The 12966-nt window shown below is 41.3% G+C and overlaps 1 protein-coding gene and 1 long non-coding RNA gene across 4 annotated transcripts in view; one reads left to right on the top strand and one right to left on the bottom strand.

Annotated features, from left to right (window-relative positions):
* Shisa6 (shisa family member 6) overlaps positions 1-12966 on the top strand; it is a 295429-nt gene that overhangs the window by 182158 nt on the left and 100305 nt on the right.
* The window catches only part of LOC120095122 (uncharacterized), a 145020-nt gene continuing 133638 nt past the window's right edge, over positions 1585-12966 (bottom strand). For both annotated transcript variants that reach the window (XR_015631731.1, XR_015631730.1), the window contains 2 exons: positions 11326-11461; positions 1585-4928 (listed from right to left, as the gene is read on the bottom strand). This is a non-coding gene — a long non-coding RNA (uncharacterized LOC120095122). The remainder of the gene's footprint in view (positions 4929-11325; positions 11462-12966) is intronic.

Below are 12966 nucleotides of genomic sequence, written 5' to 3'. Positions count from 1 at the left end.
AATCCTACAAGAGAGGATGATTTCACTCCAGAGTTATTTGGACCCTGTTCCTCTTCATGTGACAGAACCTTCCTGGACCCTAAATTGCTCAGTTTACAGACACTAGAGAATGCTATAACACCACATCCCAAAGTATGCTAGATATTCTAAGTCTAAAATGAAGAGGGCAACTTTTCCTCACTTAGCCTCACCTGTGTTTTGGGCTTCCACCTACAAGAACCTTTGAAGAGCTGGTTCTGTTGCTAAGTAAAGTTGAAGTCTCATTGACTTGTCCAAACACTCCCATTTTGCAGATGTAACAAACTGAAGTCACATGTCTTGCCTGTTGCAGAATGACTTTCAGGTACAATAGAAGCCTATACAGATAATGGACTGGTAAGAGGGAATAAAAAGATCCAAACTTACACTGAATGCTTATAGAGCACGATGCTGTTAACTTACAAGGTTGTTGAAGTGAGGCCATAAAAGCTTGAAGGTATCAATGGACAAATGATTATTTAGAAGGAGCTAAAAGGATAACAATGAATGGAATTCTGGCTCAGCATTTATACTTAGGATTCTGATGTTCACCAGGAGGAATATTGCCTTTGGAGTACATAGGAGTCCTCTGAGATGGTAATAACAGAGCAGTAGGCTCTCAAGACATTCTTCTAGTCCTAAATTCTGAACTATTGAACCAATGATTATGCTAAACCAGAAACCCTGAAAGTCACAAGAATAAAGAATAAGGCTGAATGAGGCTCAGGGTTGGACTCTGAATCCTAGAATCAGTGAATCTGACATACACATCACGTATGGACAGTTGTGGAGAAAAATTGATCTTTTATAGAATTTTCCCTTCTACATAATGGAAACATAGCCTGCCTAATGGAAGTAAAGAGGAATTTACTGCAAAGGCATTCAGCAACTTGTGTAAATAAGAAAATTCAGCCCAAATTCGTATGTACCCATGAATGGATGGAAAAGAAAACACATTTTCTCCATAGAATACAACACCATCCAGCCAAAAAAAGGAAGGCAGCCTTGTCCCACAGGTTACCATGAGTAGAACTGGAACAGACACATGGTGTGAAACCAAAGGGGTTACAGTGTCCAGAAGAGGCACAGTGAGAGAGCCCAAGAAAGACTAGTTGTTGAGGGATATAGAGCCACAGAAGTGGAGAAGCAATTGATATTTGGTGTGGTGCCGTTTTGAGGGGCTTCAAATGTTCTGAATTAATTATAGTGCCAAGTATATGGCTCTGTGAATCTACTGAAAACCATTTATACTTCAAATTTGGCAATGGTATGATATGTGATTACATGTGGGTGTACACACACACACACACACACACACACACACACACACACTACTATAATCAGAAAGAGAATGGAAAAGAAAATAAAACCTCGAAGTACTGGCACTGAGAACTCTTTGCCTTAGAGAGCCCTTCTCAAAGTGTTTCCTTCATGGATTAAGTGACCTTCAGCTTCTTTTGTCTATATTTTCAGACTCCAAGTTGCCAAGCCGGGGATGGCCATACTGTGACGTTTCTTGAGCACGTTGCTCATGGGAGAGTATACCAAATAATAAAGAATTTGTTGATCATAAGGAAATCAAGATGTTATTACCAAAGAGGAGAAGCTGGTGTTATGGGCCAAAGTCAGCGCTTAGCCCCCATCTTCCATACATTCTTCCATAAATACAAACAGTTCCTTGGGGGGGATTATTTTTCTCTAATAACTTGAGTCCAGACATCCACAGACTCAGCATTGCCTTCCTAGTCCCCTCACAAGCCAACACGCCTTTACCATAGCAATGATGTCTAACACCAGTGTAAGTGGGCTAGCCTGAACTCACTAACCCTTTGACCTTGCCCCAAATTCTCTTTACAAGTCTCTTCTTAGGTTGACATCCCCTTGCCTCGGAACATAAGCACGAGAACTAGCTAGTCTTAAACTCATTTTCAGCTTTTTTCAGCTGTTCCTCATGTCACCACTAGGTTTTCTTCCGTGTACCATAGAAACTAAAATAAATTGGTCATTTTTGTACTGTTAGCTCTGTAGCATTTTCTCTCATGTTTTAAATCTCTTCAAATCCAATAAAACAATCCAGTCTCTGCTTATGTAGTAAATTTGAATCTGAAAGACAAAGAAAGTGCTCAAGGAAAAGGAGAAAGGCTACTCTTTCTATTCTGATATTTTCCACAGATTTTAGAAATAGACACACAATTAAAGTTCGTTGAAAGAGGCAACTGTTATGGACAGTGTGTCCCCAAATCCATATGTTGAAGCCCACACTTACAGAGTGATCATACATGGAAAAGAGCCATGATGGCAAGGCCTGCATGATGGCATTAATGCCTGATAAGAGATGTCCAGTATTCTCCATCTCCTCTCCTCCCTTTTCTTCCTCCTGCACTCCTTCTTTTCCCCCTCCCTTTACATACATATATACAGAAGAAGTTATACGAGTACATGACAAGACTATAGTGACAACACAGTCCATGAGATGCCTCAAAATGAAACCTACCTTGAGATATTTTTGTCATGAACCTTGGTAATGATTAGAAATAAATTTCTTGTATTCAAACAGCCCAATCTATAGTATTTTGTTTTAATAACCCAAGCAGATGAATATAGCCACTAACCAGAAACTTTACCCCTGTATCCACATGGTTTTCTATAAACTGCCTGAGTGTCCTACATTCTCATATAATTCATGGATAATTATTTGTCAATCCCTGCACAGCAATCTCCACCATCAGGTATCATTCACTTTTAGCAGTATATGGATGCATACATGGCTCTACTTAACAACTTAATGTCTGATTATACTGCCAGACTCTCAGCTCTGTGATGATAGGGGCTCTGTCCATCCTGAGTTCATCTGACTCTTGGGAATTCATCACAGCAGATGCTGAGAAATAGCTGTTGAATGTATTGGTGTGTGAATGTATCCCAAAGAGAAATAAGTGACGAGTGATTTCTTTGTTTGACTATTTAGCAAATCTTCTGTTTTGAACTTCAGAAGAGCAAAAATGAATGATTATTTATATTATTGTCAACTCCTAACTAGAACCAAAAGATCAGGCTGGTGGATCATTCACCTCTTGTGTATGACCCAGGGGTTTCTCAATAGTATCCGTTTTTGTTCCACCGAGAGCTGAATGTATTGGAGGGACCTGATTCTTGGTGCAGTGACAGTATACAAAGAAACTTATGATGGAGGACAGGAAGATGAGAGGGAGAAAGAGGAAAATGATTGGAGAGAGCTACACTGTCAAGGTCATTGCCTGAGGCTTGATTAAGCTTCAGTGTCTGTGAAGTACACAGAACTGTGTGCTCAAAGGGTAGAAAGCTGAACATGGGCTATGAGTTCCAGCTACTACTGGACAAAGACTTCTCTTTCCACTTCAAAGAGGAAAGAAACACTATTTATTGCTGGAAGGGGTCACAACTCAAAGAATTATTCTTATGACTGCATACAAGGAGATGGGATGCCACCATGGTGAACATCACCTGAGAAATTGTACTCTATTTTCAGCCTTTTCACCTTGGGTGCAGATGATTAGATAATGTTTCTGTACTTTGTGGGGAACCCTACACATGAAGGGATGGAATTCTGCATGAGTTACTTAGCAATCAGAGAGGAAAACTTCTCCACGTACAGCTAGAATATAACTCACATTTAGAGACGCGGGGCATAGGTGATATGGTGGGGGCATTGAAAGGTTGAGCCTTTCCAAGGGAGTGGGTATGTGCAACTGAACAGCCTCACATCTCTAGAACACAGAGCTAGGAAGAGAGCAGGGGAAGATGAAAGAAGGAAGCAGGCAAACTTCTGAGAGCTGATCTCACCTGCAGAGGGGACACTGAGTTCTATGCCTTCCTACCCCTTCCCCCAAATCACTCAAAGAGAAGCAAGTATGTCCATTGTATACAAAATCACCCTTGCCATAGGTGCCAAGACCATGTGGGGGACCAAGGGGATCCAGGTGAATTACTGACACTGTCTGACTTCACGTGAGTGTACACTTGAGAATGGACAGCAACTATCTGTGAAGCACTCAGCTACACCCTGACCCAGCCATGCTACCCAGACTGAAACTAAGGCAGTGTTTGCTAGTCATCTCTTTCCAAACACAGAAGGGAAGGCACTAGTATTTATTGGTGGAGAGTCATACCTGTTATTAGTAGAAACTTAAAACAAATGACTCCTTTAAAAATTGAGTAGACTTAGAGCCAAGTTGATTTCTTGATCTACAACTTACTAAATTGTGATACTGTCATTCAGTAAGTCCAGCTAATCCTAAATATTATCTTCTGCCTCATTACCTATGTCTTGTATTCCTAGCTATGAGTTAGGTTCCAGCTCATATTGCTTGACACGAGTCATTTATAGCATGCTTAAAATTTCATTTTACTATTTAATAACCTTTAATTATGCAGGTAGGAAATTACCATTCACTTAGTATAACTTAAGGAAAATCAGCTTTTCTCTCCACCTCCATTTTCTGTTCCTCTTCCATAATCTAACACAGCTCCTGGAAACATTTGGATGCAAATCTATCTCTGATGGCTTCTTATTGGTCAAAAGTTTGTACATATTTTGGGGTGAAGAACTTTAATGTTCTTGGTGACAGTATTTTCTTCTATACCATTTATTGAAAAAAAAAAACAGGAGTCATACTCTATTATAATCTGCAACGTAATGGAGTAGTGATAGTCTCCAGTTGGACTTTGGTCAAGGCAAGGGCAAAGTATCCCAGTTGAGAGCATCTCAATTAAACAGGAGGCAGCCAAGGTCTTCAGTATGCTGGTATGATGAATTCATTCCATTTTCATGTAGAAACTGCTAGGTGCTGATCACTGATGCCCTGGGTTCCCAGACACAAAGATTGATCACAGTGGCAACTTCTTTACAGAAGATCTCACTCCTCCAGTGGCTGTGAGAAAGCACAAAGCAATGCGTGAATAGAATCGGTGAGAGTCAGATGCAAATGTTTGTGACTGGTTTGCAGTAAACTCCACTCAACAACTATTGACCCATTGGCTCCTGTGGTTTTATTGGAGAGGAGAGATAATACGAAAAGTTCCAATTTGAACAAGGAAACATGCCAGTTCTCCATTGATCACTGCCTACACTCTTCTCCTCACTTGCCTGTGTTTATCTTTCAACCCTAGACTTACTTCAGATGAATGAAGAAGCCAACTTAGGTGACAGAGGATGTGGATTGTTCGTTAGGTTCTAAATACCTATAGCACTAAATCTTGTTATATCGCTTGACTGTGAATTTGGACAAGCTGTAATTTCTCTAAGCATCCTGATGCTCATTTACATTGATTGTAAGATTGTGGACGTCGTAGGGCAAATTTCTGCAATATAGTACAAGTTACCAAAAGGATAGAGGGTATTTTTTTCTTCTGTCATTTCTAGAGCTGCCACTGGTGCCATCGCTGGCCTACTTCCATTATCTGAGATAGCTCACCACTGCTGCTCCAAAGAATCCCAATCATGTTCTTCCTACAGCTCTCTTGGGAGACATGAGAGGAGGCATGGCGATATGGGGAAATGGGACGTTAAATAGGAGAAAGGAATGGAGGGGAAGCTTGTTGAAGTGGAGGGGACAGCTGTGGAATAGGAAAAGAGGCAAACTGAAGAAGGAAAACAAAAGCTGAGTCCCTTGTTGCCATTGGCCCCATAAAGCAACATCCTTGATGAGCGAAGGAGCATCTCTTCTCCAAAAGTCCACTTCTAAGTCCATCTCAGTCCCTGTGCTAGAAGGAAGCCTGGCTATAGGCAGTGATTTGGACAAAGTTGCCTTCCCAAGAATGACGAAGCTCACATACAAAGTGCAGGAGGGAAAACAAGTTTTCAAACTACTCTGAAAGAGAAGGGTTGAAAAGGTTGTAGGGGTAGAAGAATGAGAATGCTCCTATTTAAGGAACCAGATGTTCTAGGAATTGTGGTCCTGGTGAATCATTAAGTATATGGCATAGTTAGACTCTTTGGTATTGGGAAGGTGTGAAGTGGCTTGCGATGGCACAGTCAAAGCCAGTGGCTTCCACCAGCAGTGCGTGGCTGAAATTGTCATTATCCTGCATCCTGGAGCAGAAAGTCAGGGAAGCTCCCAGGCTGGTTTGTCAGAGATGCTGCTTCAAGTTTTCAGTCATTCTTGGTTTAAGCATCCATAATCAATAGAAGGAAGACCCAAATTACCCAACATTTTGCTGGTCTATTGAGAATCCCCAAGTGTTGTAAGTCTTCGCTGTGCACACAGTGAGTAATGGAAAAGGCTAGTCATAAATCTGAGATTCAAACTCCAAATGGACTGAGATTCGCCATGCCTCTCATGGTATTAGGTACTTTCAGCCACATTCGCTTGCAGTAAATCTTACACTCTGCCACTTTCACACTTACTTCCTGTGCATGGTCCATGCACTGTGATGAATAGCTCTGACCTGCCACTAAGGAGTCAGTGAGTGCAAACTTCCAGGGGAATCTTCTGCTGGCAGAGCTCAACACGGAGACATCCTAGCCTTTAATACTGAGGGAATGCTGTAGACCTTATATGCCTATCTAGTACAGTGCCCTGAACAACTCCTTAAAGGCAAGTCATAGACAGAGGCAGGAATTAGGAAACAGAATACAGTTCCTTCTTTCTCCTATCACCTCCTCCCCCTTTCTAGCTATGTAGAACCTTCTCCATCACTGTTGTCTTCATAGACCTGGTATCATACTCCTGAGATAGATGGCCAACCTTTTGACATGTAATACATTGTATCTTCTTACTATAATACCCATGTTGTAGCTACTGGACAGCCTCAAACTCAAGGCCACATGAATGCTAAGTGAAAACAGCAAATCATCTTGGGACCAGCATGAACACGATCCATTTGGTTCTGCACACTAATAGAGCCTCCCCAATTATTGACCCATTTTTTGCATGTTTTCAAAATCAATCAGTCAATCAAATCAATCAATCAACCCTACTTGCCCTTCTTGTCACTCTATCAGAGTCCTGATTTTGAGAACAAGCAGAGGAAACATTTTGTTCTGAAAATTAGACCTTTGCTTCCAGTTCCAGCTTGGCCCTCACTAGCTTTGTGACATTGAGTACTCTTCCATAACTATACAAAAGCCACTTCACATCAGGTATGTAATCCAAATAGAGAGATTCCTCATGACTGTATAAAACATGGGATCAACAGTCATTGGCTTCCTCACCTGAAAATGACATTAATGGTGGTCCCTGGCTTAGAGGGCAGCCACAGGGATTAACCAAAGTCGCATGTTTGAAACACTTAATGCAGTGGCAAAGGCTCATTATGGTTGCCTTGCACAATCTATACAAATACATTCAGTGATAACAGTTTTCTTGGGATAGCATCCTTCTGCCACTACCCTTGAGAATGATGGGAAGGAACCTGAGAACATGAGGCTGCACTATGCACAGTGTGGTTCAGGTTTGTCATTGAGCCTTTTAGTCTAATGGTATCTCACCCATCTTTATAATGGAGCTACTGTTGATTAACACGTTCTTAGAACCAAGAAGAGGCATGAGGCGAATTTCTGTCCATCTTGGTACTTTTTACAACAAAAAGTCAGCCAAGAACTCCACATCATTTAAGACTAAGTAGAAGGGCCATTGATAGAGAGGTTGCTCCCCTCTCTCCCACACAGTCTGGAGTATTTGAATGGAAGCTGCATTTGACAGTTTTGACACGTGCATTTGACCTAGCCTAAGAAGCCTTGGCTCCTGGATTCTTGAAAGACATCCTTGGGATTTGAGGAATTTCTTTTCTCTTGCTGCTGCCAAGACTTCAAAAATAAGCTGACCATCTTGGTCTAGAGCATATGGCTCAGAATCATATGCCTAGACTCTGTCTTCATTGCCGTCACCTTTTCCTATGCTTGTCTCTTGTCCCCACCTCTAAAGCAGGCAGCCTGATGTTCCTCCAAAACACAGCAGTGATGCCATGATTTTCAGTATTCCTATTAGTTAGCTGTGTCTACTGAATAACTTAAAGTTCTAAATATTTGCAGAATAAATGCCAAGTGCCCGAATGTACACAAATATGCTATTCACTTCCCAGTCAGAGCTGAGCATAGAGTCACTTTTCCTTTATACAAAGGACTTGACATATCCTATCTTCAATGACAAGCATGAAATAAAGTCAAAGAAAATCGAAAATCAAGATTAAGAAAGGGAGAAGAAAATTAAAGTTTTTGTCTGTGTGCCACATGATTTATGCAGACAGCTTCAAGGTGGCTTTGCCTGAATTATGGAAAAACTCTTGATGAGAGGGGAGGTTTCCAGAGCAAGTCAGAGTAAGGACAACAACAGCTCATTCACTGGGGCTCAGGAGGATACATTGTATTGATTTGGGTGCTCTGATCCACACAGTACAAAAGAAATCACAATGTAAAAAATCTAAACTTCATTCCTATATTGCCACAGGAGAGGCTTCTATCTAAAGTCACAGATCTAGATGGACCTGGTTCTCAAACAGCCATGCCCATTCACTTATACCACAGAGAGAATGATTGACTTTTTAAAAAATGATGTGCTAACTTACTCTACTCTTTTAAAATCAACTTTATTGCTTCCTGCCTATAACACACACACACACACACACACACACACACACACACACACACACACACACACACACTTACTTGCTATGTAGCTGTGTAGATCAGGCTGACCTCAAACTTGATGTAATTCTCCTGTCTCAGCCTTTGAGTGTTGGGATTAGTGTGCACCACCACATTTAACTTATATGCAAAATGTAAAGAGTGTTGTATAATTCTCCCAGGAAATAGGAGGTTAGAAAGTAATTAGCAGATTACCTAAGAATCAGTAGAGGGAGGAGAGACATAACGTTGTGCTTCCTAGGAACCATGGTATGATAGTAAGTTACAGACAGCTCTTTACTAGAAAGAGAAAAGCTCATCAGTTCCATAAGGAGGCCATGTTTTTCTCAATGTTAAATTCTAAAAGAAGCCCATTTGATAATGTGGAACCGTAATGTAGAAGGTAGTAATGAACTTATACAATGTGTAGGTTCAGAGAGGGGTCTTTAATATGACCTTTTAAGGATGTACTTGGGAACGAAGTCAGATATGGCACTAATGCACAACTCAGTAATATTTAAGAAAGGATATATGCACAGACCTTAGTCCATTTGGATTTCTATAAAAATGGATACTTCAAAACACTGCGGTTATATCATCCATGGTTCTTGAGACTAAAAGCCCATGATGATGGTGCTAGTATGGTGGTATACTGGAGAGAGCTCTATAACATTTTGTAGAGTGCCAACTTTTCCTTGTATCTTCCCATGACCGAATGAGTCTTGAGTTTCAGTCCTATCTGTGGGGTCTAGGAATCATAATAACCTAATAACCCTGAAAGGCTACGTTTTTCCAATACTATAACCCTGGGATGAGGATTTCAACATATGGAGCCTGGTGATGAGGAAACAAATATTCTCTCGATAGCCACATAGCACTGTCATTCCTAAAAGAGGAGATCTGACCACAGTGTGTACACTCCATACATATATCCTTGCAAACTAACTCACCGTAATTAAATATTAATATGCTTTCACATAAAAACTCTGCTTGAGCTAATCAAATATATCAAATGCTGATTATGCAATAGTTTTTGTGCATGGTTTTCCCTAGGCAGTGAGACATTTACCCTTTATAAACTCAGATCATATTTGGCGAACAATGACTGACCCCTACTTTGTTCCAGGCCCTATTGCTAAGTACCAGTGATATAAAGATGTAAGAAACTCTGTCCTTGGCCATAAAACTAGGGATAGTGAAGACAGTAAATAAGCAAAGAGTTCCCAATAGCTAACCTTGTTCCTGAGGGGCTACACAAGTAGATATGCAATCTAGACCATTTGTGTTGGGAAAACAGTATATTAAATAAATCTTGAAATGTAAATAGTTGTTCAAAACCAGGAAAACCAAGTAAGAAAGAATACTGTATCTAGAAAGAGCATGAGTCCAATCAGTACTTGCATAAGTATGTCTCTTGACAGCCATGGTGATCATCACATGAATCTACATGTGAACAAAATGCAGAAATCTCAACACACATTATACATATGTGTCTACACACTGGACAAAACAACATGGCTTCAGGGAACTATGGTCATAGGTCACATGATTGATTATTCACTTAACTATGGACCACATACAAAAGAATAGCCTGACCATGCTACAAGGAAGCTGAAGACTTTCTGTGACCTAGTGACATTGTAGTTGCCCTGACACATTGTCACACCTTGCTGGCATATATGTGGCAATCCGGTTAAGTAACATTTCTGTACCGCTGGTCTTATGAAAGTACAGCACATACAACTATGCGCAGGGCATAATATATGATGACCATACATGGCCATGCTACTGTGTCTACCATACTTGCTGTCCCTGCCTATAAAAAATAGCTTAATATGAGAGAGCATGCAGCGCCCCACAATTGTCTATATCTGCTGTTTATTGTCCACTTGACTGCATCAGGAGGCCATTTTGAGTGACTGACATACACTGCCTAGGTATGTGCAAATCCACTCTGTAGTTGCTGATGGTCATACCTCTCTCATTCTTTTACCATCGTGTAGATCTTAGGAAATACTGTCTACATTGCCTTTTGTCTTGTGAACTTGTTGTACAAGTCATGAGCCATGAACTGTTCTCCTGCCAATGGAGATACCCCCACCTACACTCTATTGCCATTTCTCAGAACTCAAGTGGCACATGACTTTACAACACACAGTGCCAGCTGTCTGTCCTTGCTACCTGTGGCCATCTTTGTTAATGTCTTTGTGTTACTTACTTTCACTTGTGTGTCTGCATGATGTCTTTGGCCTTTAGAACCCAGCATCCCTAACCCACTTCCCCAGGTCTCCTGCCCAGAAAGGCTGATGTCTTTCCAAACTCCCTTGAAAAGGAACAGCTACAGACAGTTTAGAAGGAAACCTACATGTCCACAGAGGTGTGGAGTGCGGTAGTTTGCTGATGTGCTAGCCTGGGTCTTCAATTGTTGTTTTCATCTCCCACGTCTGCGCTCAGCCTCCAGCTTTTCCTCATCCATTTAGCATCACATAGATCCCAGGAAATGTGTTTTCTCTTGCCTTTGGTTTCATGAACTTGTACAAGTTATGAGCCACAAATTGTCTTTTCTGAAAAGGAAAATTCTATGCTTGCATTCCTCTTACACTAATGGGGAAGAAACCAGTAAAATAGAACTTTTAGAATCTCTTGTTTCTTTCAGTCCATTACCCCCAAAGACTGTGCAGTCATACGCCTCAACTTTGGCTTACCTGAATGTCCTCCCTCTGTGGTCAGCTCCTTTGTTATTTCCCAGTTCCTTCGGAATCTCTCTTCATGTTAATCAAAAGTCATCTCATTTCTTCTGAAGGAAATAGGCTTTGCCTCTCCTTGGTTATGATGAGCTATCTGTGGATGTAAATAAAGCCATAGGCATGTGTGACATAACTAATACACATTTGGGCATAGAGAATGCTACTGAAGTGGCATTTAGAACCAGAGTAGCCTGTTCCCATCTGCATTCTGAGTCCGCAAGCAAGAAGAAGAGGTGGGTCTGAATTAGAGACAGCATCGTAAGAAATCTAGGACTGGACTAATGCACCCAATGTGGGCCTATTGTCTGCTTCCCAAAATACCCTGGGGAAAGTGGTGCAATCTGTGGGGATAATGAGCAGTTGAATATTTTAACTTAACTGCTGCTGACCTCTGAGAAGATACCCCACAGCTTCCCGGAACGGGCTGAATCAAATCTGGGAACGCAGCCACCTCCCTCGGGTTAACACAAATCTCTTAATGCCAGATTCATTAACAGCTCACCCCACTCCAGCCTCTGCAGGCTTTCTTTTCTCTCCAGCTAAACCTTTTCATGGAATAGGTAGGCATTTCATATTTCTCTGTATATAATGTCCTAGTCAATGATGGTGCTGTAGAATAGGAAGGCCACCTAGTTAGTCATACAGCAAGCTCTCCCAAGTTTTACCATCCCCTCAATGAGTGTTTGCATTCTGAACACAGACCTTAGTGACAGACCTGTTGCTGCCAATGGAAATATCTCCACATGTGTGTGGAACTGCATGATGGGAAGATGGAGGGCTGGCCAGAGGAAGGCCAACTATGCTACCTCGATAGTATGTAGAGCAGAGGTATAGGATGAAGGAATAGCCCCGCCATGATGTTCCTTCTCATTAACTTCATTAGCTTTCTAATCCAGCCTTGAGCTCTCAGTTGAGGCATGATGTTAGAACCCGGAATGGGACTACCATAGCCTTCTCTATGATAGGAACAGAGGAGGAGAGGTAGAAATAACCTATGAGAGAGTCATCAGGGAGCCCTGGACCTCATGGACTTTACTCATTTCTCATGGTGCTCTGAGGTCTGCCTAATGGTTCTGTGGACCAAATAGAGGATACCAAAGACTTACATTATTTCAAGCCAGCCTAGGGCATGCAGAGCTGCTCGAGGTTTACTCAGCATTGATAGTGCCTCTTGCTTTCTGATGAGATCCTTTTCTCTGGCTGTACTGTCTATGTCCCAGGTGATTTGATGATTTGGGAGAGTGGTATGTAAATTTTTCTTTAAAATCTGTCTCTCCCCCCCCTCTCTCTCCCCCTTTCCATGTTCCCCCCACCTCCCATGTGCACTCATCGCATCCTTGGAAAGAGAAAGAAGTTACAGGAAAATAATAGAATTCAAGGTTTACTGTCTGCTTTTTGACTGACATTTTTAGGATTTGTTTAGTTAGTATAACTCCTTACAATAGGCATTAGCATTTTCAAGTACGGAGAGGGAAACACCAGAAAAAACGTAAATAAAATTTCTAAACTTTGTTTAGCTAATAAGTGGTCATATTGAATTGAAATTCCCATTAGACAGCAGCATCTTCAAGATGGATGTGATGTTTAGCTTGAATTGTC

Source organism: Rattus norvegicus, chromosome 10, assembly GCF_021556685.1.
Source record: "Rattus norvegicus strain SHRSP/BbbUtx chromosome 10, alternate assembly SHRSP_T2T, whole genome shotgun sequence".
NCBI classification, from domain to species: Eukaryota; Metazoa; Chordata; class Mammalia; order Rodentia; family Muridae; genus Rattus; species Rattus norvegicus.
This window is presented reverse-complemented; position numbering and strand designations above follow the sequence as displayed.